Here is a 26,719-nt window from a genome sequence, read left to right on the forward strand (position 1 = left end):
ATTTTGCCAAAAATAAAACATGCTTGGTAAAAATATTTCGGTTTTTTTTTTGTTTTTCTGAAATTAAACACAAGTTAAAAGAAAACAAGCACATATAAAACAGCATTCAATATTTAATACATTTTCTCTCTGCACACCAACCATGAGCTTCCATTATATATTTATTTATTTATTTATTTATTTTATATTATATATTTTTACATATATTAGTGTTTATGTGCCATCATAACAATCAACTTTCTAACTTCTTTGTCACTGCCTCCTGATTGTACCTATTTATTTTCTCTTTTTGTGTTCATGGGACTTTATCTGTTTCTACATGCTCAAGCTGCCTGATCTCATGTCTGGGATGGCATGGTTTGATTTGATTTACATGGACAAACTGCTCTATTGCTGTTTCACCTTCATTTTTCAAAATTTTATAAACTACAGAAGAGACCTTATCTATAATTCCAAATGGCCCCTGCCAGGCTGCTAGAAATTTAGAATTTTTCTGTTTACTTTTTCCAAAATGAAACTTGTACACCTGATCCCCTACACTGTATTCCTTTACTGATGTCTTTTTGTCATAATAAGATTTTGCACTGTCAGCAGCTCTTTCCAGATTTCTCTGCACAAAAGCAAATGCATAATGCAAATGCCTCCTCAGTTCATCAATATATTCATGAACTGTGGATGCACTCACAAGTGTCTGCTCCTGTGTTCTGTATAGTAGGTGTTGTGGTAACACCATTTTCCTACCTGTCAAGACCTCATGGGGGCTAACACCTGTTGCTTTGGCAGGAGTTGACCTGATTGCCACCAAAACCAACGGTAAACGTAAATCCCAGCTGGAACCTGCTTCTGCCACAAATTTCTTTAAAATATCCACAACAGACCTATTGCTTCTTTCAACTGTACCTGAAGACGCCGCCCGATATGCGATATGTAGTTTCCTTTTCACACCTAGTATTTGCCATACCTTACTCATTAGAGTACTTGTGAAATGACTTCCTCTGTCTGACTCAATTCTTTGTGGCAACCCAAACCTTGAGAACACATGGTTCACCAGCAATGTGGCTGCTGTTTGCGCACTACAATCTGGTGCAGGAATGCATTCAATCCACTTCGACATCAAACATACCACACTCAAAATATAACAGTGTCCCCTGCTCGACCTTTTTAAAGGACCTACATAGTCTATTTGCAAATCTGACCATGGGAGAGTTAGGCCTCTTTGCATCAATGGTGCTCTATGCATTGGTGAAGCAGGTTTAAATTGGGCGCATACTAGACATCCTCTAGTATATAATTCCACATCTTGGGACATATGTGGCCAGTAAGCATAATCTTTTAGTATTTCTAATGTTTTTTGTGAACCTCTATGGCCTGCAGTTATGGCATCATGTGCATGGTGTAGCATTAGTCCTCTGAATGAAAGGGGTACTGCCCACAGTATTTGTCCTGTTATGGACTCTCTAATCATGAGTCCATCTTGTAATCTAATTCGTGTTTTGTTCTTTAATAGCACCCTCAACTCTTCTTTTCCCATACATCATTTTCTGTTAAAGGATTTTGTTCGGGATCTATCAAATGATTATAATAGATTCCCAAAATTTGATCATTCTTTTGTGCCTCAATCAAATCTTGGTCTGGCGTGTCATGACTCCACTGCACCACCGGTTGATCTACCTCCTTTGGTGCTTTAGAACGTGTGACTGCATCAATTTGTATTTCACCCATTAAATAATCAATAGGTAGCAATTCTCCCATCACAGCCCCAATCTTAGCCAGGTGGTCTGCCTTATCATTTCCCTCCTTATCCTCTCCTGGTGTTTCTAAATGCCCACAAATTTTTCTCCAGTATATTGTTAACTTATTCTCTGACACCAATTTGTCTATGGCTTGTATAATTTTTCCATGCTTAAGTGGCTTTTTGTTATATGTAACCATGCCTCTTGCTTTCCAACCAGGCAAATACTCCACAAAGCTATTCCGTGCATAGTCAGAATCAGTCACCAGGACAATTTCACTGAACTTTTTATCAACTGCAGTAGCAATTGCTTTATAAATGGCTGCCAATTCCGCCACCTGACTGCTCCTATCTCCAATCCTCATCCCTATACTGGGGACACCTTCACATTTCAACCAGACATTTCCTATTCCTGCCACTAACTGTTTATTACTGTCATTTTCAATGTGAAAAGCACAACCATCCACATATACAGTTGGCAAATCCTTGCATGTTTTTTCATCAAAAGCTTTGTGTGGTGATTGTTCAAATTCCTGCAAACTAGTTTCTACTTCCATTTCATTTGGTATTTGTTCAGCTGCACAGTCATGTAAGTCAGCTAACCCTTGAGCAATTGGGTTCTTTTTATTTTGTCCATATCACACTTCTACGGGAAAACCTTGTAATGCCAGCGTCCATGAAGTGATTCTGGATTGCGCTAGATTACCTGATCTAATTCTTTTACTCTCTAAAAATTGCAAAGGTTGATGATTTGTTTCAATAATTACCTTTTCTCCCTGAACAATGGGGCGGAAATGTTGTAGCGCCCACACAGTGGTTAATAGGGCCTTTTCACATTCATTAAATTTCATTTCAACTTGGGAAAATGCCTTACTTGCATATGCAATGGTTTTGTGATTCAAATCGTGTTTTTGTGATAACACTGCTGACATACAATGTTCAGAAAAACCTATTTCTATAAAGAAATCCCTGTCCTTTATGGGGTATGCTAAACATGGTGCCTTTACAAGACATTCCTTTAATCTAGCCACTGCATCAGACTGCTCTTTTTCCCATTTCCAGGGAGTATTCAGTTTAAGCAGTTTAGTCAATGGTTGAGTGATTTCTGCATAATTTTCAATTAACTTTCTGTTATAGCCTGTCATCCCTAATAAACGTTTTACTCCTTTCACATTTTTAGGATCTTTTAATCTTTGTATGGCCTCTATTTTCTTCTTTTGTGGATTTAGCCCATGTTCAGTCACTTCATGCCCTAGAAAGTTCACTTTTTTCTTGCACCATTGTGCTTTTTGCAAAGATACTTTGGCGCCTGCTTTTTGCAATTGGCCAAGTACATGTCTTATTTCATCAAAATGGCTTTTCAGGCTTTCATTTTTTATCAGGACATCGTCCACATAAACTATTGTTCCTCTTTCCGCTGCATCCGGCATGGCCTTTCTCAAAAATATGCCAAATTCACTCCCACTATTGATGTACCCGAACGGAGCTCTAAGCCAGGCATATTGAGTCCTGTCAAATGTAAAGGAAAATAAATGTTGTATCTCCTCTGCCAATGGCACGCACCAATATCCAGAGGTGAGATCTAATGTGGTAAATACATTTGAACCATGTACCTGAGCTAGGCCCTGATCAATGAATGGCAGTGGCCGTCTAGATACTGGTACTCTTTTATTTAACTCTCTCAAGTCTGCACACAGCCACCATTGACCATTTGGCTTTAACACACCTAAAATAGGTGTATTGGATGTGCTATGAATGGGCCTGATGATTCCCCGCAATTCCAAATTTTTAATAATCTCTGCCAATGATTCTAAACATGTCAGCGGTAGTCTATACTGGCGTACAAACACTGGATTTCTGCTACAACCTTCTGGTAGTGTGGCCACATGTAAATCAGTTAAACCACAATCATAAGCATCTTTTGCAAATACATCCTTAAACTCCATAAATATCTCCCTCAGATTGTCCCTCTCTTCATTGCTTTCACACGCATTCGCTAAGGAGATCTGTTCTTCTACCATTTTGGAAAATTCTGGAAAATCTTCTGGTAAGGGAATCTCGGCGCTTTCCTCTAACTGTGTGGCTTTGTCTTTTTGTAAAGCTGCCACTTTTAAATATTTTGGCATATCAGCTTCCACTTCAATGGGCTGATTTTCTGTTTCATTTTCATTTAAATTAAATATTATGCAATCCTCTTGATGGCAGCACACTGTCTCATTTGAATCATAAGGATACACAGAATGAATTTTAAATATTCCTTTGGGCTGAGAGTCCAGGTGTTCTGGTAACTCACCCTTGGCATCTACATACTTTTCAGGAATATTTCCAATCACCATGTTATTTAAATCTGCCGTATAATGTGATTTTTGGTATGGCCATTCCTAATGGGGAGTTTTCCTCTAAATGAATATCCTGACAACCTTTATTATTTACCATAAGTTTTACAGATCCTTCACCAATATCTACCAATGGAATGTATTCATAATCCAGGCCTTGCTGTTTTATGGATTCATTCAGGGATACAAATGCATCAGAGCCTTTCATCTGCTGTCCATTTTTGCATTTCAGTGTTATTGCAAACTGTTTTGTAAATGCAGGAATAATAGTATCTTTCCTCATTTGTAATTCGATTGCATAAGGAACCAGTTGTGCACAATGATAAGCCCTTCTTTTGTCTTCAAATTCAGGTGCAGGACCACCTAGGCGTGACCATATTTTGATTAAGGAAATCTAACACCATACACATTCTGTGCATGATGTCATTTCCCATGTAAAATTCATTTTGTGCTCCACTCACTATCCATACATTATGGTAAATTGTTTTCTGCCCAATGCTAATTTTAAGCATGCATCTGCCTCCAATTCGGTTTTCAAAGTCTGGACTGTCCAAGCCAGAAACATATTGGTTTTTAATCCTAAATCTCGGGATTTCTTCCCTTTCCATTATTTTTGCAACAATTTCTCATTAATGAAACTCCTTTCATGTTCAAGAGCTAAAGTGGCTTTTATTGTTTTAAAATAGTCATTTATACCAACATGAGCCCATGGTTGCTCATCTCCCATGTGTATTTCTGCCAGAGTGGTAATGTGTTTTTCTGAATCTGTTTTAGGAGCAATATTCTGTTTGTATGTTTTCTCTTTTAAATAAAAACGTAATGTGTGCTCATCTATGGCAGTCTGCCAATTTTTCCTTGGGTCCAAGTATATTTGTACAGGTAGTTTTTCATTGTCGCTCTGCATTTTGTCTTGACACATTAATATAACAGTGACACTAGGTATGCAGCTATTCTGGAGATATACCTCCACAACATCATTTGTTTTGGCAACGGTGTGACATTCATTTATATTGCTGTTTTGTGATTTTAGTTTCTTAGGCCTCAATGGTTTTTTGGTTAAGGACCACAGCACTCCATTCACCCCATCTATTAGAGGAGACAATCTTTTCAGACAATCTGTCCCCATCAGAAATGGAATTTCACAAATAGATGTGATCAATACCTCTTGTTTCATTCTGTGCTTTCCTATTTTTATGTCAACCTCAGTTACACCTATGATAGGCACCTCCTCCCCATTAAAGTTATGCACTGGGCCTTGATTTTCCTTCACTGTGATCTGACTCTGTGGGGGTCTCCCTTCATTGATACTCTTTACCAGCTCCTTGGACATAATTGTGGCCTGTGTGCCAGTGTCAATCATAGCAAAGGTGTGGCATTTTTCTTCTACAGTGATGGGTGCATAATATCTGTCCTCAACTTCCTCTAATACACATAAGAAATGTAAATTCTTACTGATTTCAGGGCTCACCTTTCTCAGGTCTTTTTCACTTTTGGCTAAACACATTGGTAAATGGAAAGACATTTTTCCCTCCTTTTTACCTATTTCTGCGCAAGAGATTTTATTCATTTCTCCATGATCAGAGGTTTTTTGGAGTGTGGCCACTGTTCGCCCATCCATCTGGGTAACATCAGAGACCACATTACAATCCTCCAACTGAACACGTGTAACAACATCATTCAGCAATTTGTCATTTTTTAATTCTGTGCATTTGTGGTCATTTAGTGTGATACCAGCTCTTTCAGCCTCTTCAAAAATATGTGGCTCAAAGAATTCTTCAGGTGATTGACTTGTACCCTCCTTGTGAGTATTTCCTTTTTCTGTCTGTGTTTGGTCATTGTTTTGCTTGCCAAGGGAAGGAGCTATAGCATCCCCACTTACTCCCTGTTCACTGGTATTCCCCATGCATGAGTCATTTTTCTTAAATCTGTCCCTTTGTTCTTTTGAAATTCTTAATGTTTCTTTTTCATTTGTGCAAATCTTTACTGTTTTATTTAGCTCCAGGTTAAACCGTACCTCTTTTTTAGAAGTATTTGCACTTTCTGTCACAAGTTCATTTACTGGCACTTTCATTTTTAATCCATTAGGCATCTCAGAGTCGTTATGCAAATTTATATCAGAGCAATCTGTCATTTTGGCACTGCAGTTATCACGAGTACTTAGTCACTTTTCGGAAGCCCCCCGGTCATTGCTATGGCCATCAGCCCCCTCTTTGGAAGGTTGTTTTTGCGCTGTACAGAGCTTTCCTATTTGCTCAGCTAACATTTTCACTTGGGCCTCAAGGCACTGGAACCTTTCCATCTCTCTAGGATCCTCTTTCTGTGGCCTAGGTCGATTTTGGTTGTTTTCCCCCTGATTGGATCTATTCTGATATCTCTGAGGTGATTGATGTCGGTTGGGATGGTTTCTGAACTCTTGATTCATTTGTGGAGGGGAGCGGGTTGCACCCATCCTTTGATTATAGTCCCCTGGTGGGGAATCATTGTACTGGCGTGGATTGTAGTTCACGTTTTGCCTCATGTCCTGTCTCTCAGATTGTGGGTACTGGCCCCTAGGTTGATTTCCATTATCAGTAAATCGATCCACATATCGGGGCCTATCCTGATTACCATATATCATGGTGTTGGGATAAAATCTGCTCTGTGTCCCCAATGACTGGTAGGGACCATCATTTCTTTGATCTTGATTTTGTCTCTGGTTATTGTTCATACCTGCCATATCAGGCCAGTATCCTACCCGGGGTCTGTCCCCTAAATACCTAGGGCTGATGTAGCTCTCTCTATTACTAGGATCATGTGATTGGAACATTGGTACAGGAAATGGCGATCTTTGTTCATTACCCCTTTGTTCAGGTGTCACATTATTTTTACCTTGGCTTTGAGCAGACTCAAGGGACATTTTGGCTGACCTGATTTCCATTACTGTGGATGAGGGTTCTTTAGATTTAGGTCTAGTATCTTTCATTTTATCACTTTCTCTACCCTGACAATAGAGTACCTCATATAGTTTTGTGCTTTGATGTACAATCCATTCAAGGGACTTGTCACGGTCAAATTCACGGACCAATTGGGATATGATGTCTTTCTGTAGCCCATAGAAGTATGCAGTTTTAAACTCATTGGAATTTGAGTCAAAAGATACATCAAAGCGAGAAAATGCTCTTTTTAAGTCTTGTAAAAATTGGCGAGGGGATGTATTAGGTCCAGCAGTAATTGTGTAAGCCACTTTCTTTGCCTCCTGCAATGACTGAAAAGGGGAAAAATGACGCCTAATTTCTTTTTCAAACTCCAACCATGTCATATTCTGCTGTTCATTTAATCCCCTTATGATGCTGGCCGTCGGGGCATCTAAAGTTAAATGAAAATATTGTCTGTACTGTTCCTTAGGTATCTGGAGTGCTTTAAAAATGTCATGCACCGCTTCTAAGTGATCCTCAATGCAGCATTCACCTCCCTTTTTAAATGGTTTGATCAGGGCTTTAATGGATTTCATTATTTTTATGGGGCTACTTGTTGCAATGCATGGAATTGCACTATTTTGTGATTCAATCCTGTTTTCAGGGGTATGAGAATGGTGGCTGCCCCCAATTGGAGTATCAAATCCCCCAAGGGCGCTGCAACCAAGTTCAGTCACCGGCCCAGTCACTGGAGCACTAGCTCTTTGGGCAGAGCTAGAATTCACCTCCACTCCATTGAATGTGGTACCCTGCCGCCTCTCCTGGGACCTGGGAATGCACATTTGCTGTTCTAAGTCCTTACACTTTTTAAGGAGTCTGTTGGCTTCATCTTGCAAATAGTTGTTTTCACCATTCATCTTATTAATCACCTCCTGCATGTCGCACATTTGCATTTGGCATTCATTGAACTCTTTATTTCTCTTGTCTCTTTCTTGAATCATTTTAATCATTTCTTGTTCTGCGCTCTGGAGATCACCTTCTTTTTCACAATGTTCTTTTTGTAAAATCTGCATCTCTGAAACAACCTCATCTTTATCCTGTCTAATGTGATCCACTAATGCTTTTAAGTGTGCCAATTCTTGCTCACTATCTTCAAATTGTTTCTTGCTTTTGGATAACTGAGTATCAAAGTCTCTGCATTTTAATTGCATGTCTTTTTGGCATACATCCAATTCTGCTCTCAACATTTCCTGATTTTTACTTGCCCCATCTAATTCAGTCTTTAACCTGTTAATTAGCTGAGTATCATTCTCTTGCATTCGCAGGGACTTGTTTAAAATAAACCATATTTTGCCGCATAGCCGTATTAAACAGTCTTTCTCTGCACTTTTATCGGCTGCATTCAATAATCTTGTAAGGCAGACCTGAATTATGCTGCCTTCTGCAAAAATATTGTCTAGTTTTTATTTCTGCACCTCACCCTGAATGCGGTTACTCCATTCTAAGGTGCTATTCGACGACCAATTCCCATGTGCAAACATCTTTGCCTCTAAATATTGCACTAGATCTGAGAATGTGGTTTCCCTTTGTGACATTCTGAAATTCGTTTTTAGTGGCACACTGCTATTATAAAATGGGTTCCCTTTAATGTGCAAATGGCAGTGTGAGACACGCTTGCCACGCCCAGTAGGTACTCTATGATCACTTTCCCGGCCTGCAACGCACCATAAATATGTAGGGTATTTTGTGGAGATTTGGGGCCTGATGATATTTTATTACCGCCGAAAAAAATAACTTAGCAACAATCACTCCTTGTATTCAGATTGGGCCATGTACAACAATAATACAGTGGACATGCATTATTTCAGCACCCAGACATGCATATTTGGTATGCGTGGTTGGTATGCGTGGTTGGTGGTATTTTGGTGAGCATAATTCCCTTGTTTTATTTGTGGCCCCAATGTCCAGAATCCCTTATCTTTGCTTAGATTTTTCGTGTAATCACTAGAGAGACCTCAGACCTACATTTCAGGAATACCACATTTTCAGTGTTAGTGTTAGTGTGCCACCATGGGCGATCTCACTGACTTATTTACGACAGAGAGCTATATGTGGTAATTTTGTGGTAATTTCCACTACCTTATATACGGTAGGGAACTATCTCCAGAGAGTCCCTCTTCCCGTTGGCTCATGTACCTCCAACGAGCTATGCTACAAACAGTCACTCACAACTGTCCATACTGAATATGATCATGCACACATCTGTCTTAAAATGACAATTGCACTGTATAAAAATCTCCCCACATCATCAGCACTGTATTGGTAAATATAAAACACACCACCCGTCTGCTTTCAAATATTTATCTGTATTATAAAAGTTGCATTTAAACACGACCTCACTCTTTACAGAAATAAATAAAATAGCACAGTAACAGCATTGTCTGTGATACACTGAAAAGAGAGTGGCGGAGAAAAGAACTCACTTTGCAACATTAACATGTGATTAAGGCACAGGAATCTCCTTTCCTACACTGACTGAATATTCTCGTACACACTCAGCTCCCACACTTCTGTAATTACCTTATCTGTTCAGCCCGAGTTTTCTTCAGCTGTTCACTTTCTGAATGTGGCTCCCTTGAAGATTAACCCCAGTGAAAACGAGCGCCTTTCGTTCTCAAACCGGGGTCATTGCCTGGAACTCTCAGCTTTTTCAGCAGAAATGCTCCAACCAGGAAAAAACAGGTCCTTCTCCCAGCTCTCCAAATCTCCACCGTTCTCCCTCTCTCTTCAAACTCCCCCCAGCAAAACCCTAATCACTGCCTCTAGCATGATACTTGCTACGACGCTGCTCCAATCAGAATCAATCATGCCATCTCCTCCCTCTCTACACAATGGCTCATTTTTATAGTAATACTTTGTAACCAACTGATTTCCTGTTCTTTCGAGTCCTTTTGCTTCCTGTAGTTATGTGGACAGAGCAGCAGAGAAAACGAAAAAAAAAATGAATGTGCGTTTAAAAGTTCACTTTCAGAGTAGGCCTATTTCTGCAGTGGAGACACATTTTTATTAGTGGGTTATGTTAAATTCAGTTTTATAAGTCAGGTTATTTATGAGTAATGTTAGTTATTAATTTTCAAATGTGTCTCTTGCACCATAGGCATTTCAGGTGAAAAATAGTGTGCATTTTTGAATGTGCACGTGTGCTTTTAACTGTAAAAATAGATTTGCATCTTATATGTTAAAATCGTTTTTGACTGAATAGCCTGTCTTTCCTTGTTAATCTGGTAACACATATAGCAATGCACCGCACCCTTGTGGTGGTGCTGCATAAAAAAAAATTGCTACCTGTGCAGTAGTGCTGTACTCTGTGCTGTAACATGCCAAATATCCTTACAGTTCTTTGTGCGTCTTGCGTTTCTGCATTTTGAAAAACTTATGTGAAAAATAATAAAGATGCGCATCAGTGGGTGTGTCCGTCACCTACGTCATAGCACTGAATATATTCTTCGTGTGGATTGGTGTGGGAGTGTCCAGTGTGCATGTTTGCACGGGTGTTCTGACGGTTGGCTAGGTCGTCATGGCATCTCTAATGATGTGTTTATTTACTGTTGAATGGTTCAGTCGAGTTCATCCATGCCGCAGATGTCGGCTTGGGCAGGGCAGGCTGGTGGGCAGGCTGGTGGGCAGGCTGGTGGGCACATCCGTATGTTCCTGTACCAGGGTATTTGGTCGTCTGGTAGATAGGAAAATTCCTCTCGTGGCGGGTGTCTGGCCCGCGATCCTCTAGGCCAGGGGCGAGAGGGGATTGGTGGGAGTCTTTTGTCCCATTCTCCCACTTCAGGAGGCTAATATCCTGTAAGGCACAGAGGCCCCCGAGCAGCCAGTCAGCAGAGAGAACATGAGCAAGGGAGGGTTAGCAGGGGAGAGGGAGCGAGAAAGAAGAGGAGAAAAGGGAGGTCTTGAGGAGCTTCTGGAACGTAAGGAGAACCAGCTCAAGGTGGAGAGAGGCAGGGAGGCCATTCCAGAGGGAGGCACCTACAGCATGAGATAGATCCACCTTCCATTCTCTGCTTTGAGAAGCGACTTGTCCTAAGAGAGTTAGAAGTAGACGAGCAAAGGGCTCTAGAAGGAAGGTACTTGAAGGTAGTGAGGGCCATGCAGATAATGCCTTGTGGATAATGCAGATGATCTTAAACTTGATCCTTCCAGTCACTGGGCGCAAGTGGAGGGATTTCAGGGATGGCGAGATGCGCTTCCTGGGCTTGAGGCCAAGGATAATACTTGCAGTCCTGTTCTGGAGGAGTTGGAGAGGATGCAGAGTAGAGATAGGCAGATTGAGAAAGGGGCTGTGGCAGTAGTCCAGCCTAAATAGAACCATGGCTCTCAAGACAGTGAGCTTCTGGGGGAAGGTGAGAAAAGGGAGAATACCTCTGAGGAGGAACAGCTGGAAATGGGCCTTCTTGGTAAGGTCTGTGATGTGTGGAGAGGAGGAGAGAGTTGAGTTGAAGAGGAACCCAAGGTTATTTGCCTCACAAGAGGGTGAGGTACGAGGGCCCAAGGAGGGCGGCCAGAGTGAGAGAGGAAACGCAGGAACAGTGGTCCCAATGAGAAGGATCTCAGTCTTACTAGCATGAAGGCAGAGATCGTTAGAGGCGCACCATGCCTGAATATCAGATAGACAGTCAGGGTAGCCTAAAAGAGAGCTGCATGTTATCCGCGTAACAGTGAAAGTTAAAGGAAAAGGTAGCAATCAGGAGGGCCCAAGGGGCCAGATAGACATTGAAGAACCAAGAGTCAAGATTAGATAGCAGATCTTCATGTGTGTTCAGGAGAGTCGTTTCCATGGCTCTGGCTGCTCTGAAGCCAGATTGATGGTCATGGTGACAACCAACAGATTCGGTGTGGAGGTTTAGCTAGAATATAGCCAACCTCTCCAGGAGTTTACCCAGGAAAGGACTGATAGTGATCGGGCGATAGTTTGCTGGAATGGAAGGGTCAGCAGAGTGCCTTTTTAGCAGGGGTCCACAAGGGAGTGCTTGAGAAAAGAGGTGAAAGATCCAGTAGTGAAGGAGTGATTAAATAAATCGGCCAAGGCTGGAGCAAGACTCCAGGGATCAGGATGAGGTGCCTATGGTACCTGGAGGCGCGGACCTCCCCCAGGTCGAAATAGAACCAGGTCCTCTCTAAGAGGCTGGCAGAATATACCTGCGACCAGCAAACAGGTCCTCTTAGCACCTACAGAACAATATACAGCCCCTTTAAGAGAACCGAGGAGCAATGGTCCCAAGGAGGCAGCCATGTCTGCATACTTGGCTACACTCATGTGGGCACAGGAAAAACTCCTAAATCCACGAAGAGGGGGAACATGAGTTAGGCTGAGAACCCACCAAGCAATGTCTATACCAGCAACCTGAAAAAAAAGTTGGGACCACAAGATTGCAGATGTAGTTCTCAGGCTGTGCTCTAGCAGACACAGGAAACCCATGCCTCCCCAGAGAAATAAAACTGCCAAATACCGCATATCAAGTCTACGCATTGACATCCCTTTTCCCAATGGAAAGCAGGGCTATGAACCTATACAAATGCACACTCCCAGTCACTCAGAGAGGGATCTTGGAGAACGGAAGACGGTGGTCGGAGCAACAGGATGAAGAGGCATGAGTATGAAGGGAGTTGAAGAGGAGCAGGAGAAAGGGATACAGGGTTTGGAGGAGGAGACTAGAAGAACAGAGCAGAGTGAAGAAAGGATGGGAGCTAGGAAGTGAGAAGTTATTTGGGAAGGGGGAACTAGAAGATTTGTTGAAGGAGGTTGAAGAGACTAAGAAGGAGGTTGAAGAGGGTAACTAAGCGGGTGAAGAGTGTAAGAAGTGGGTTGCAGAGTTCAAAGGGAAGGTTGAAGAGGTTAAGGAGAAGGTTGCATATTTTAAGTAGGGCATTGCAGGGATAAAGGAAGAGGTAGAAGAGGAAACGTCAGATGTGGGACTATTGTCTATTAGGCTATAGGATAGGACTCTATGGGAATAGGGACCACGGAGACAGCGGCAGCGGTAATAACGGTGCTGGTGCTTCCGTGAAAGTCTGTGGGCGGGTGCTGGTCTCCTCGGTCTTCTCTCCTCGGCTGCTTTCTACTGACTCAAGTTTTCTGATTTGAGTGAAACACTAATATCTCAAAGGCAAACGTATTTTCCCAGTTTGAGTTATATAGCCATGCACTTTCCTTCCTGTGTCAGACTTAATAAACACTTACTCTCCAGCACTTCCAAATCCAATGCTATTTCACCATAAATCACTTGTGTATGAGCGCGATACAATTAAAATATCATATCATGTATATCATATCAGATGTCATGAGCTGCATATAGACAGGGCTCTCTGGGATGGGGTGCTGGTGTCTACAGTATGTGTCAGATTATGAGGGTAGTAGCATTAGCAGGGTACTGATGGTATTGTGGTTTTACCAATATACAGGATTTCTCTTAAACTGACATGCATTGATCCCCTGCCAAAGGACTAGAGCATTGTGGGGTATGGCAGGAGATCCTCCCATACCTCCCACAAAGAACAACCTCAAGTAGTTGGTGGTGGTACCCAACCCTCATGGCCACCTACCCACTGCCACAAGATACATGCAGTATCATTCACACAGCCCCTACCTGATAACCTTAGGTCTTCAGGTGGGGATCAGGCAATATTGAGGCAGTTGGAGCCCAGGGTACTATCAACGTTCCCTCTTGGATGGAATAAGAAAACATGCCTCTTAACCTGGCTAAGACTTGAAATCTTTAGTTCCTAGTGAAGCCCTTTCCCTTGTCCCTCCTCCACCACTGTACAACATCCTTGTGGAACAGTTCCTAAAGGTCATCACACTCATCTCCTTCCCTTCCCCTCCCACATTACCCCTTTCTCTCTTGCTCCTCTTCACTACCTTCTCTTTTTCTCTCTGTCCTCTTCTGATCCTGCTCTCTACTCACTCTCCTTCATCTCTCCTCCTCATATCTCCCTGTACCCTTCTCGTTTGCACCTCCACCCCGGTGTCCTCTCTTGTTCTCCTACCCATGTGTCTCCTGCACATCCACTTTCCAATTTCATTATCCCACACCATAGCCTTCCCATAAAAGACAATTTCATCTCTACTTTTCCCAGAATCTGAGGCCATCCTGGCCTATGGATTGTCTGTCATAATGCTTTACATTTCCAGTGGCATTTTGTCACTGCTTCCTGGGAGTTGGGAGCTTTAGTATTTCCTGATATTTTTTCATTTGATGGCCTAGTTGCTGGATTTCCAGGGTCCATTACCACAGTGCTCATTCAGCTGTGGCTCTTTCCACCAGATGGGTCAGTGGGAGGTAGCTTGCAAGGGAAACTAAATAGGTGTCTCTGGGGGTATGCATTATGCAGGCTCTGTTGTACTTCATTTTCCTTACCTCTCTGATCTCACTGATCAGTTGCCCACTGTTTTTCCTCCTCCCAACATCTGATCCTGCCTATGGCTGACCTGGCACACTCTTTACCTTGGGCATGGCTCTACACATTCTCTGCAGTACTTCATTCACCACCAGATGTTCCTGTCTCCTTCTCTTCTGCACCTCCTTCACCTCTTGACATTGCCCTATCCTTCTCTTCTGTCACTGTCATCACCTTGCCAGTACCACTGTCACCACTTGCTGTTACCAGCTCCTCTTGGAGCTATTTTCTTGAATCTAAAGTCTTCTCCCCTCCCGGTTAATTTCCCACCTCCTCTGTCCCACCTTTGCCACTTGATGTTTCTGCTTCTCTATCCTCTGTGCCACAACCACTGCCTGATGTTACCACCTCCTCCTCTCCCTTAAGTCTAATCACCTCCTACTGAACCCACAATCTGAACACCTCCTCCTGATTTTAGACCTCTCTTCCAGTAGCAATTACAGGAGGCCCAGATCCCATCTCAGCCCTTCAAAACTCCAACCAGCATGCTGCAGGGTGTCCCATCACAGGACAAAGAATATCAGTCCAGATCAACACTTCATCATGAAGGAGCTGCACTGGCTGCCCCTTCAAGCACACATCATGTTCAAGGAGCTTATATCACCTACAAAGCAGTCACCTACAAAACACCATTCTACCTGTCCAAGAAACCTACCATGTCCCAAGGCCAGCACACCACTAGAAACCAAGAACTGCAAAACACCATGCCCCTGGAACGACTTACCAATACTGATAGGATGGGTGCCTTCGACTTTAACTTTAGGAAGGATCGGAAGATTCTGCTCTTTAAAGGACATCTCACCACTGGCTGATTGTTTCACTATGAACCCTAGCTGTACCTATATGGAGCTTTCCTTCCTCTTAGCCTCCTATCCATCCATCCCAGCACCTCTGATACCCCTCCACCCTTAGCTGTAATGCACTCCCATGCTTACCAGATAGGTTTAATGTGTTTACATCCCATGCACACAAACACATACAACTCCACCTAGTCTTCAGCTGTTACATAATTTTAGTTTGAACCATTCTTGGGGTATATGATGTCTGAGCGTAATCCCACCATGTCATCATTGACATGAGTCACTAATTTAATGCATTTGAAATAAGGCAAGAGTAGGATTTATATCTTTCTTAGTGTAGTGAATAACATTTTGGTTGGGATTTCTGCCTTCACACAGACTATGATCTTTGTTATGGTTCTTGCGGGTACATCACGTAAACCAAGCCACTGAATATATTCACAACTATTCTGGGAAATTTTCCACAGTGTCTCCGTAACAGTAAACAAAATCTGATATTGAAAGAACTACCGAAAACTACTTGTAATGTTTGTAGTTTGAGAGAGGCTGGTATAATTAGGTGAAAGGTATCCCAACCTTGTGTTTAACAGAAACAAGCTTTGTACTTTCCTGAAAAGATGTTGACCACTGATATTCTGCCTAGTGGCCTTGCTTGGACCGATGATCTCAAGAAATGTTTGCTTCCGATGATCTAAATAATTCCTGTTTCTGTTAGATAAGTATGCTAATAGGGGGAGTTAACAGCTAATGCCCAGATATTATAAAAGGGAGGACTTTCTAAGGCAGAGCAGATTAGCTGTGCGCTAAACTGATGGAAGGTCCAAGAGGAGGTAGACAGATGACAGGAAGAACTAAGCGAGAGGGAGAAGCACTGTATCCACTATCCTTTATGCAGAGGGGAGGGGTAGCAGTCCCCCCTTTTATTCTTGGTGGGTTTTAAGGCCACTAATTTGGATTTTCTGGCTGTCTTTAGGATTTTGAGTCACCAAAGAACTCTGGCCACTGGCTTTCGAACAGAACTATTGATTTTGGTTGGGCTGTATAGGGAATACTTTTACATTTTCACTCAAGGCAAATCAACTCACCACCTATGAATAGATTACATTCTTAATTGGCTAAAAGCAGGCACCATGGTTTAATCCAAATGACATTTGACTATTTTTGAAGCATGTTTCCTATTTTCATTCTTTTTTGAGACAAAGACCATGGCACTTTGATAGGTGGTGTTTGACATGTTTTAATATTTCTCTTGGATTTTAGACCTCTCTATAGGCATCCAGTCTTCCCCAACCCTCTCATTTCCCTACATACTACAGGTAGTGAGCATGAGAGTTTGTTTACCCTTCATTGATACCACATTGAGAAAGGTAGTGAGATATTGAAAATGGAGGAGCTTTTAGGTGCTTCTATGATGATAGCCTAGCAAGATTTGTGAGGTTGCATAGTGAGATCTGGTAAGACAGGTAGTTGTTTTTAAGGTGACTTTATCTTGGAGATGCTGGGTCAGTCTTGGTCTTGAGTAGACATAGACAATGATTGCTGCGTATTCATTAATGATGTTTTTTAAGTGTGCTGTGTGTAGTGACCATTATGATTGAAATGTTTCTTTATTACTTATTTCTCATCATTAAAAGATTTGCATTATAGATGAGAGTGTAAGAAGCATTTGTTGAGTGTTGATTACTGAGAAATGTGTCAGTAGAAATTTGAATATGATCTTTATATGTGGGTAATCTATTTAAATGTACTGTGTATTGATATGTTATACATGGTACATGTCTTTAATATGCACAGAAAGTTACTGAAAGGTATGAGCAGTGGACCAATAATACAAAATAATGTAACATTGGTAAACCTCTCCTGTGCTGATGAATTACATTAGTCCTTCGCTGCAGGAGTTGTTGTTCACTCTCTTTGGTGATGCACTGTGACAGGTATATATTCTTCCCAATCTCTATTCCTACCACAGCCCCTGATGGGAGGTCTTGGACACCCCTCTGGGGGTGGATAGAGGGCTCTGGAGATAGGGGTGGTAAGAATCATGTCACTTTTGGCGACCACATCAGGACATTGCTCATCCTCTCCTACACCCTAAAAATATTCTCCCTACTGAAGAGAAGCTTAGGAGATTGCTACAGGCCTGATGTTACAAAGAATAATATGCACTCTAGTGAAGACCAGGGTGTATTTTTAAGCAAGCACTCTTAACAGCTATCTAGCTAAGAGATATTACAATGGTTATCCCACATGTTGATGTGCCTATACCTGTAAACTGTCACCTGGTGTCAAGCCATGAGACATGTTTGAAAATGGCAAAAGTGCATAGGATCATACAAGTGACTAAATATCCAAGTACAGTTGGACTTTGGCACACACATCTCCGTATTTAAAGAAAGACACAAAAAGTGTTTACACCCCATTTCAACTACCCAAAAAGTAGAGGTTATTATACCCACAGGAGAAGTGGTTGGGGACAATAATTTGTATAAAGATACAATTCAACTTGAAGGGGAACATCCAAAAGAAATGAAGGCTCTATTTTGGTCTGATTAGCATATAACACAGTATGGTCTAGTATCAGAACATGATTGGCCCAGGCTATATGTTAGGCAAAACCCTAGAGGAAGGAATTAATTAAGCCAGCTTTATCAGATAGAGGTGAGGGACATGCAGTGAACTCCTATGCAGCCTCATGGGCTGCTTTAGGTGCAGCACAGTTATACAAGAATCATGTAGGACATGGCATAGACTTCTCTATACATAATATAGCAGTGTTTGCAACACCAGAGCCTCAGAGACAATACCGAATCAAAGCACAGGCTATACCACATTTGAAAATAACTGTGGATCAGTTATTAGACCAAGGGGTTCTGATACAACAGGCAAAGCCCCTGCAATACAGCCTTTCTTCCAGTATCAAAATCAGATGGTTCATACCGGCTAAATGCCAATACATGCACAGAGGCTGTACAGAACATGCATAATTCAGGCCTTCTGAGTAATGAAGGCACGCCCCTAAATGCTCACACCAGAAAAAATACAACTCGCTAGGGAAAAAGGTCCAAGATGCTCTTGCAAGTGAAACAAGTATTTATTTCAACAACAATAGGTGCATCAACAAAGAACTTTGCTACTGTGGAACGTTGTGCCAAAAAGTGTACAAGCAGAATCTTATAAGTGACACAGCATCATAGATGATTTCATTGTATACAGTGGAAACCCGCGTGACTGGCTGGTGCTACCATATACATGGTTGGCCTGCACCATAGGGGATGCCAGGTCACTGGTCCCAGCCCAGTCTGCCCGTCTTCCATCACGTGGGTTCTGCTAGGCTCGTCTCCAGGGAACCAAGGCCGAAGAAGCAATTAGCTACTTTTGTGAACAGTGCTACTCTATCATTATACAATCCACCTGGCAGGCTCAAAGACTGACACAGAGGTAGTCTCGAGGTCACACTAAGCCACATATACTTCACTCATCCCAATTGCATCTCTCGGCTTCCAAGGCTTCCACCCTCACTTTTTAACTATAATGTATCCTCCCTGTACTTCGTACTACAAACTATGTCATTATGAAATAAAGGTGGGACAACCATACTCTCAGATCTTTAATGGTTGATAGGTTTATGGTCAGTGGTCTGGGATCAAATGTTATCTTGGAATTCAGGGATCTCAGAACTAGGGCAGTTGTAGGGGCTAGAACTCATAGTTGGCTGAGTGGGGGTCGGAGGCCTGCTATGACCTGTTTGTGATAACACGTACACCATGGCATCCAGTACTGGCTCGTGAGCTTGCAGGGCACATTCTTTCTAGAACAAACATATTGTCAACAACTTTAGAACAAAGAAGGGTTGCTGTGGAAGTTGGTGGTGTGGGCCTCTCTCATCAGTGCTTGGGCCTGTTCAGGCTTCCCCTTCAGGCTCACAGCCTGTTTCTAACACACAAAATAATCCTGCATGGCCATGCTGGCCCTATGCTTAGAATATGGCTAATTAATACATAGAAAATGGCATTTGCTTATATGCGCACACTATGTCTAAATGTCTAAATTGCCTATAATATTATCATTGTGTGGGGATCTTTAGGATGCCCTCCTCCAACCTGGTCTATTATAATTCTTTCAATGGGGCTAGCCTCAGCTTAAAGCACCTAGGTGGGTGGGGTGGGTTTGCTCCCTTCCCAACAGTAACATATAGAGATATAAATATAATACGGTATTTGATATGGGGAATGGATTTTGCACAACCGTTGGATTCAGAGAGTTATACATAGACAGCTATAACATTTAAGGGGAAACCGCTTTGCTTCACCAGACTCCCACAGGGGTGCAAAAACAGTCCTGTGATATTCTCTAGTAGAATACAATCCCTCTTAGAAGGCATGCAGACATGCTGGACATATATGGATGACATATACAGCACAGTTGATGACTTGAATGCAAACCTGAAGAAGGTGGATTTAATCATTAGGACACTAGCAGCTAAGCACTACATTATTAACTTCTAGAAATCGAAAATAGCCCATAGAGAATTAATAGTTCTAGTGTTTTCATTATCTGATGAGGGAAGGGGACTTGCCCCACAATTCCCAGAGAAATGTGCTGTCATGATGCCTATCCCCGGGGACCCAGACCAAGTCCAGCAACCCCCGAAGCAGGCATCAAGTTACCCCAAGCAAGCCCAACAACACCCGCTAGGGGCTATTTGGGTGCAGTCCTGGCGCCTATGGTGCCAGGCTCACATGGAGAGTCAGTCCTGGCGCCATAGGCGCCAGGCTCATAGATTAAAACTTACCTGATGCAGACCATGCTGCAAACTTACCTGATGCAGACCATGCTGCAAGAGCTCCAAGCCAAACGAGGCTTGGAAGGGACTATTTTACCTAGGGACTATTTTTTTACTCGGGTGGGGCTGGGGAGGAATACTTACCTGGGACTACTTTGGAGGCCATTTAAACCACACCCAAAGAGCAGCACACGCTTTGCGTTATTCTGCATCCAGCAGCGTAACGCTCACCGTGCCTGCAAGTCTGCATCCAGTCTTCTGCCACGCCTGCCTCCAGTTTGGAGCTCCTAGCAAAAGGGAGAAAGAAGGAGAAAAGGTTAGAACAAGAGCAATGCCTTTGATCCTTACCTGAATTCCCGATCCATCGCGCCTTCGAGCTGGAAGAAAGAAGTTATTTTATACGCGTCGCCTCGCCTGCTGCAGTGCCGCGCTGAACTCACCGGCCTTCGCAGCATCTTCACATTTCACCGCATCCTCCAGCATGTTAATGCCACACTCCGGCACCTAAAGAGAAGACAAGAACAGCAAAGGTGAGCCAAGGGAATACACAGAGGAATACCCCCCATAGACTTACCTGATTTTACAACAGGGGGTACTATTCTTCTTCATGGGTCGGCACAGCTTCCACTGCATCCTAGCCGAACCCCGGCCCCTAAGGGGAAACAAAAGGACAGCAAGGTGAAACAAGGGACTAACAAGGGGAACCCTCCTCACCACAAAAGACTTACCTGATTTTACCGCCAGAGGCATCATTCCTCGAGACTTCATACTTTCTCTCAGCGCCTGAATAAGGGAGAAAGCAACAGGTTACATATGGACATTATTTTATCGAACTGTGTTGGATAATACAAATCCTTACCAGAACATTACCGGTTGCCACGAGGAACTCTTCAGTAGGGTCAAGCTGCAACCTGCAAGGAATTGGACAAGAGTGAAAGTCAGGCATTTGAACTCTTACGAACTACATACTTACGGCATCTTGCCAGGAATATCGGAGTCAATATTGTCCTGGAACTCACCAATTCCTTCGAGCCAGTGAAGCAACTGGTTATCTACGCGCCCCTGCGCTCAATGCAGGATGGCGAGCTCATCCTTTCAAATCATCAGGTGAGACTATAAGGTGATCAGTGGGGAGAACAGCGGGGTGGGGGGATTTACGCTCAACTCCACGGGTGGTTAATTCCCTTTCTCCACTTGCAGAAGAATATTCCTACGGGCAAAGCAAATGAAGCTAGATGGGCCAGTCCAGTCCGTCATCTCGGCCCTATGCGTCACATTGGTGGAGAGCGCAGCAGTCCAGTCCAGATCGACGACTCTGTGGGAGCCAGGTGAGCGTAACATATGCACACTTGCAAAGCCCACGCACACTCAAGCAGTTAGAGGCCATACTTTGCCTTTTTAATTTTGGGTGCTCATACGTGGCAAATTATGCAGCATTAGTGAAATCTCTATGTGACTTATTAAAGCACAACGTCCAACCAACAGACTGGAAAGAAGAGCACACACGCATTCTGCACCACGTCTACCAACAGATAACTTAAACTAGTCCTCTTCAGGACAGAAACACAGGTAAGGACTTAGAAGTGAAATTTCCTGGTCTAAAAGCTTTTACATATGTATTATGTAACAATGGGGAGAAAAAATCCATAGCATACCATTCACATGTCTATACAATTCCAGAGCTGAAATTTGCTCCAGAAGAAAAGATTATGGTCACAGTACAAATGATAGTGCAGAAGGAACACACCTTAGCAGCAAACTAAATTATGCAAAAAAACACTACTAGTGCAGTTAGAAGCATCTACATGCAAAGTATTGTAAATGCAAAGGCACTACACTACAGATAGGTTCAATGGGCTGCGACACAGACAGCACAAGACAAAGTATCACTGCTACAAATGTATGAAGTGAAATGGTCTCTAGAACCAATCGAAGGATATTTGACCGTAGAAAGTGCACCAAAGCCTGTAAACATTTTGTTGGAGCAGTGATCCTGTTCTACATCTTGCTATTGATAAGTCTCACAGTTTTTGTCTTCTTGACTTCGGGACATTTTCTAATCCCAATGGAGATCCCAATGATCAGCAGACAGTTAAATATTACACCTTTAGCCGTAGGACATAGACTACAGCAGAGGGAAGTGCAGGCTGCTGATGGGAGTGGAGTTGCAACACAAATAAGCATATACCTACTAAAGTTAGGGCAATCCTGGACACACCAGTATAAAACCTACAGTGTGCCTAGTATGCAGCTCCAGGTACATACACTATCAGTAACAGATGGATCTAAGCTAGTGACCCCTAAGATGCATACCACAGACACCTATAGGAACTTGTTGAGAATCAAGATAGAAGCAATTGTTCAAGGAGCACTGTTGGATGCTGAAGATGATCTAGAAAGGAAAAATGACATGGCCGACCATGTATATTTTGTGAAGTATTTTGACACCTTTCCTTTTTTACAAGCAAAGGCCAGTGCAGTGGCTACACACAACCTACTAGGGGCACTGTCCTGTTCCACTTTTGAATTCACCACCAGAGTTTAGGGCACATTTTCCTTGTGCACCAATATTCCTGAAGGAAGGAGAGTGTATAGCAATGAATTGATGCACATTTCCCCAACATCTTGCCAATGGCTAGTATGTGTGGTCTCCACATTCTGTGGTATATGATAACACCTTCTCTGCCACCATGACAGAGATAACATGGCAAGAGACAGTCCCTATTAACACGTCATGGGGGCTGAACATGGGCAAGCACATGGAACAGACACTTTAGATTTAGCATGTTGAAATCCACATGTAATGTACTTCCTCAATTGCACTCATTTTGCAGTAAGGTGTAGTTCGTACGGTCTATCCGCATATCCAAATTAGGAGGCCAAAGAAGCTGCCTTTCCATGAACAACGGCACAGCTCAACAAAGCAATGCAGGAAAACAAATTTAAACATATTACATATGCCTCAGGCATGCCAGTAGACTGAAATCCTGGCACCAATGAATGTTGTAAAAGGCACCAAGATACAGGAAGAGGGCCTTACATGGCCTGGGCTTCACAAAAAATCTCCCATATCTATGCCATATCTGTAGATACAGCATGCCGACTAACGGCAATGCAAACACCTCTAGATGAGGTCATTAATGACACAGGGAGAAGAACAAGCAATTGGTCAGCAGGTCTAGATAGGTTATGTCACCTAGCAAAGGCAAAAAATGCAGAACCTATTTGGAAGAAAGATGTCCTGGAACACCAGAAAATGTCTGGACAGCCTGTAGAGATGAGCCTTCTTTCGCTGATGACAACTTCATTGCATTGCAGCAGGGAATCTACAAGCTGAGAGATGTGGTAGCGGACATGGTGAAGATCACACAAAAAAAGTGGAAACTTTACAAGATAAACAACAAGCAATGGGTGAACCTCTGAAAGTCACAGACTTCTTGGACACACCGTCTACAGGAATTCCACACTGAACTATCATCACGTGCCAGAGCAACTGACAGAACTGAATATCAAGACAGGCTTAGAGACAGGTAATTTCAGAGTCCACCTGCACTCTGCTGACGGTTCTCAAAAAGACATTCTATGGAATATCGGCCTGGGACAAAGAATTGATGTCATTGACACTTCATGGGATCCTGAACATTCCTGTGCCAGCAAGTACACCTCTGTTGTGTGAAGAATTGCAGTCCTGGGGCACATACACCAAGTAGAAAATCAATGGATACAAACCATCGTGAGGTGCCCTGTACCCATGCCTTTGTGATGTATTAGGACCCCACAGTACTACTGTATTCCTTGAAAGGTTGTGTGGGAACACTTCATACCAGACACCAGGAAATTGTTAAGGTCAGTCCATGTGAGAAAAACTCAAACGCCACCAACTGTACGCTGCATGCAATACGAATTAAATCTTTTAGTAGCAAAGCAGTACTACTACCGAATGGATAATACATCATGCAGTTCAGTGCTTCAGGCTGTGATGTGACTGTGAGGATTAACAAAACTAGGGTAGGGATGGGCACCGCTAATGTTAGAAACATATATTTTATAAAGTTCAATGCTTCATGGTTTGATATGACTGTGGGGATATTTTACTCTTTTTTAACTTTGTTGAATCATTTTTCCTATATTCATGCTTTTCTGATACAAAGACCATGGTGCATTGATAGGTGATGTTTGATATCTGTTGTCATTTTTCTTGGATTGTAGACCGCTCCAGGCATCCAGTCTTCTCCAAATGTAAGGTCCATAGAAAAGCCTGCTGCCTCAATTGATAAGAATTCAAAACTATGAGTGGCTGAAGTTGCTTCATTCTGGCCTGTTACTGATGCCCTGGGGTATTACCAGACCAGTAATGCCCCCTCCTGCTCGGGGTTTATTGCTTAAGTCAGTATATGCATGGGAAGAGCACATTCAAATGCAAATAACCTTGTATCCATTAGCTGAAACTGTACAGCACTTTCCAAAACATATATACACCCAACTCTGATTTCAAATGGAAAGTTTTATGACATTTCATACCTGGGGGCCAAAGATAAAGGGGTGGATCAAAATGTTGTATTTCCTATTCAAACCTCCATAGACAATGTTTTGTCTCACCTACAGTAAGAAATCAGTTTGTTGGATGCATTTGGATCAAACCTTTGTGGGAAACTGGGATCTGGGCCAACTCACATTCTTCTCCCCGTTTGACAAACAACTATTTAATGTTTTCTATTTAAAAACATAAAGTGTGTGAAAGAGGGGCATACGATTTCGAAATATCTAAGGTCCATGGAAAAGCCTGCAGCCTCAATGTATAAGAATTCATAACTTTCAGTAGCCGAAGTCAGGATGAAATATGTGTGCCAGCCCACCATCCTGAATTAAGAACTTGCACAGGAAGAATGTTGGACATCATTAACTAGTAGCTCCCTGGGGCATGTTCTGACACTATGAAAGGGAAGGCCAGAGCCAAGAGGGATGCAACAGGCCCTTTTCAAGAATACAAATAGCAGAATTTGCCTTTTGAGTGCAAATACTCTAAAGCAGGTATGCTCATGAAAGGGTGTGGTATATGAACATTTCTACACTCGCTTAGAGTGAAAATTAATCTTTAAAAAATCAGTGGGGTTTGTTGATATGTGGGTAGAACCTGGGCATGGTTCATGGCCATACTACAACATAGTGTCCTATGGATATAGCCTTAGACATTGTGATAAATTCCCATCCATGGCTTTTAGGGATTCTAGTGGGTTGACTAAAGGGGCTTGGACCCTCCACTAGCTAGCAGATAATGGGCGGAGGGGTGGTATAGAAAGGAGCCTCTGGTCAGCCCCTCTTAGTTCCTGTCTCATGGAAGGGGATGGGCCATGGGACATAAGGCCATTGTCCCTTTAAGTGATTAAGCTATTTCTAGGAAGAACCTGACAGAAATCATAATACAATGTCTGTCCCCAAAAAGTGAACAGTCACATGTTAAGGAAGCTAATACAGAGGCTAAGGGTGTCCACTTATAAGAGCAAAGTCCTTTTGGGCAGAAGATACACGTAGCACATGATGCATTTGCTGTGCATATTCTTGCTGAGATCCTGCTCTAGCACATAAAGCAGATTGAAAATGATCACTGAACTCACTGCACAAATATGTGCTGACCTCAGGAACACTAGGAATCCTCCTATACAAATTGAACCATGAGCCTGAAAAGATCCAGTAACCAAGGTATACTTCTCAGAGAGCCCTGCTGCACCGGTTCCCTGAATAAGGTAATGCCACCTTTACTTCCAGATAGTGCACACCTGTGCAGAAACGGAAAGTTGCGTGTACTTATCAGTAAGCCTCACTCCATGAGCCTGCTGAACAAAGTAACACCAAAGAGCCTTCCCTGCAACTCTGTCCACTCATGTGATGGTTGGGAATGGCAGCAGAAGATAGTCTTTCCAATGATTGCCTTCACCAAATCCAGCCACGAGCAGTGAACACCTGCTCCAGTGTCGAAGGCATTCAGGCTTTGTCCCAGAAAAGTACAGTTCAAAAGTACAATTTCTAACAAATGCTTGATCTAGCCTAATAAGGATGAGTTAAACAATCTCAACAGAACAATCACAGTCACTTGTCAATTGAGTCGCACAGTGCAGAACCTCACAAGAATCGCCTGTGGGATGGGCTTCAAAACTATACAAAAAACAGGTGCCCAGGTCCGGCTGTGTGGCAGATTGGAGAAGGAGAAGGCGGTAAGAGTTTGGAGGAGGTTAGACGGTGAGGAAGGGTGTTGGAAGAAAACTGTAGATAGGGGAAGCAGTAGTGGGAAGTGTGGAGCTGGGAGAGGTGAGATGGTTGGAGAAGAGAGGTGAAGATAAGTCAGGAGGAGGTTTGCTCAAGCTATCAAGCGGAGGTGGAAGGTGTAGAGAATCAGAGGGTGGTTGGAGGAGAGAGTCAAGTGTTGATGGAAGGAGATGAACATTAGGAGGTTGAAGTAAGAGAGAATTAGAGGGTGGTTGGAGGAAAGAGTCAAGAGGGGCAGAAAAAGGTGAACACCAGGACTTGATAAGAGAATACCAGTAGAGTGAGTTGGTGGACCTAGACAGTCAGACTAGGAAGGTTCAAAAGGGCAAGACTAGCCCAAGGGGGGTATAGGCCAGTGTGAATGGTTGAGGCCCACAATGGGTAGTTGTAAGAGGATGTGGTGTGGTAATGAAGAGAAGTAGAGTTGGAGAAGTGAGGTGTTGGAG

Source organism: Ambystoma mexicanum, chromosome 10 (assembly GCF_040938575.1).
Source record: "Ambystoma mexicanum isolate Mex_15411 chromosome 10, UKY_AmexF1_1, whole genome shotgun sequence".
Lineage (NCBI taxonomy): Eukaryota > Metazoa > Chordata > Amphibia > Caudata > Ambystomatidae > Ambystoma > Ambystoma mexicanum.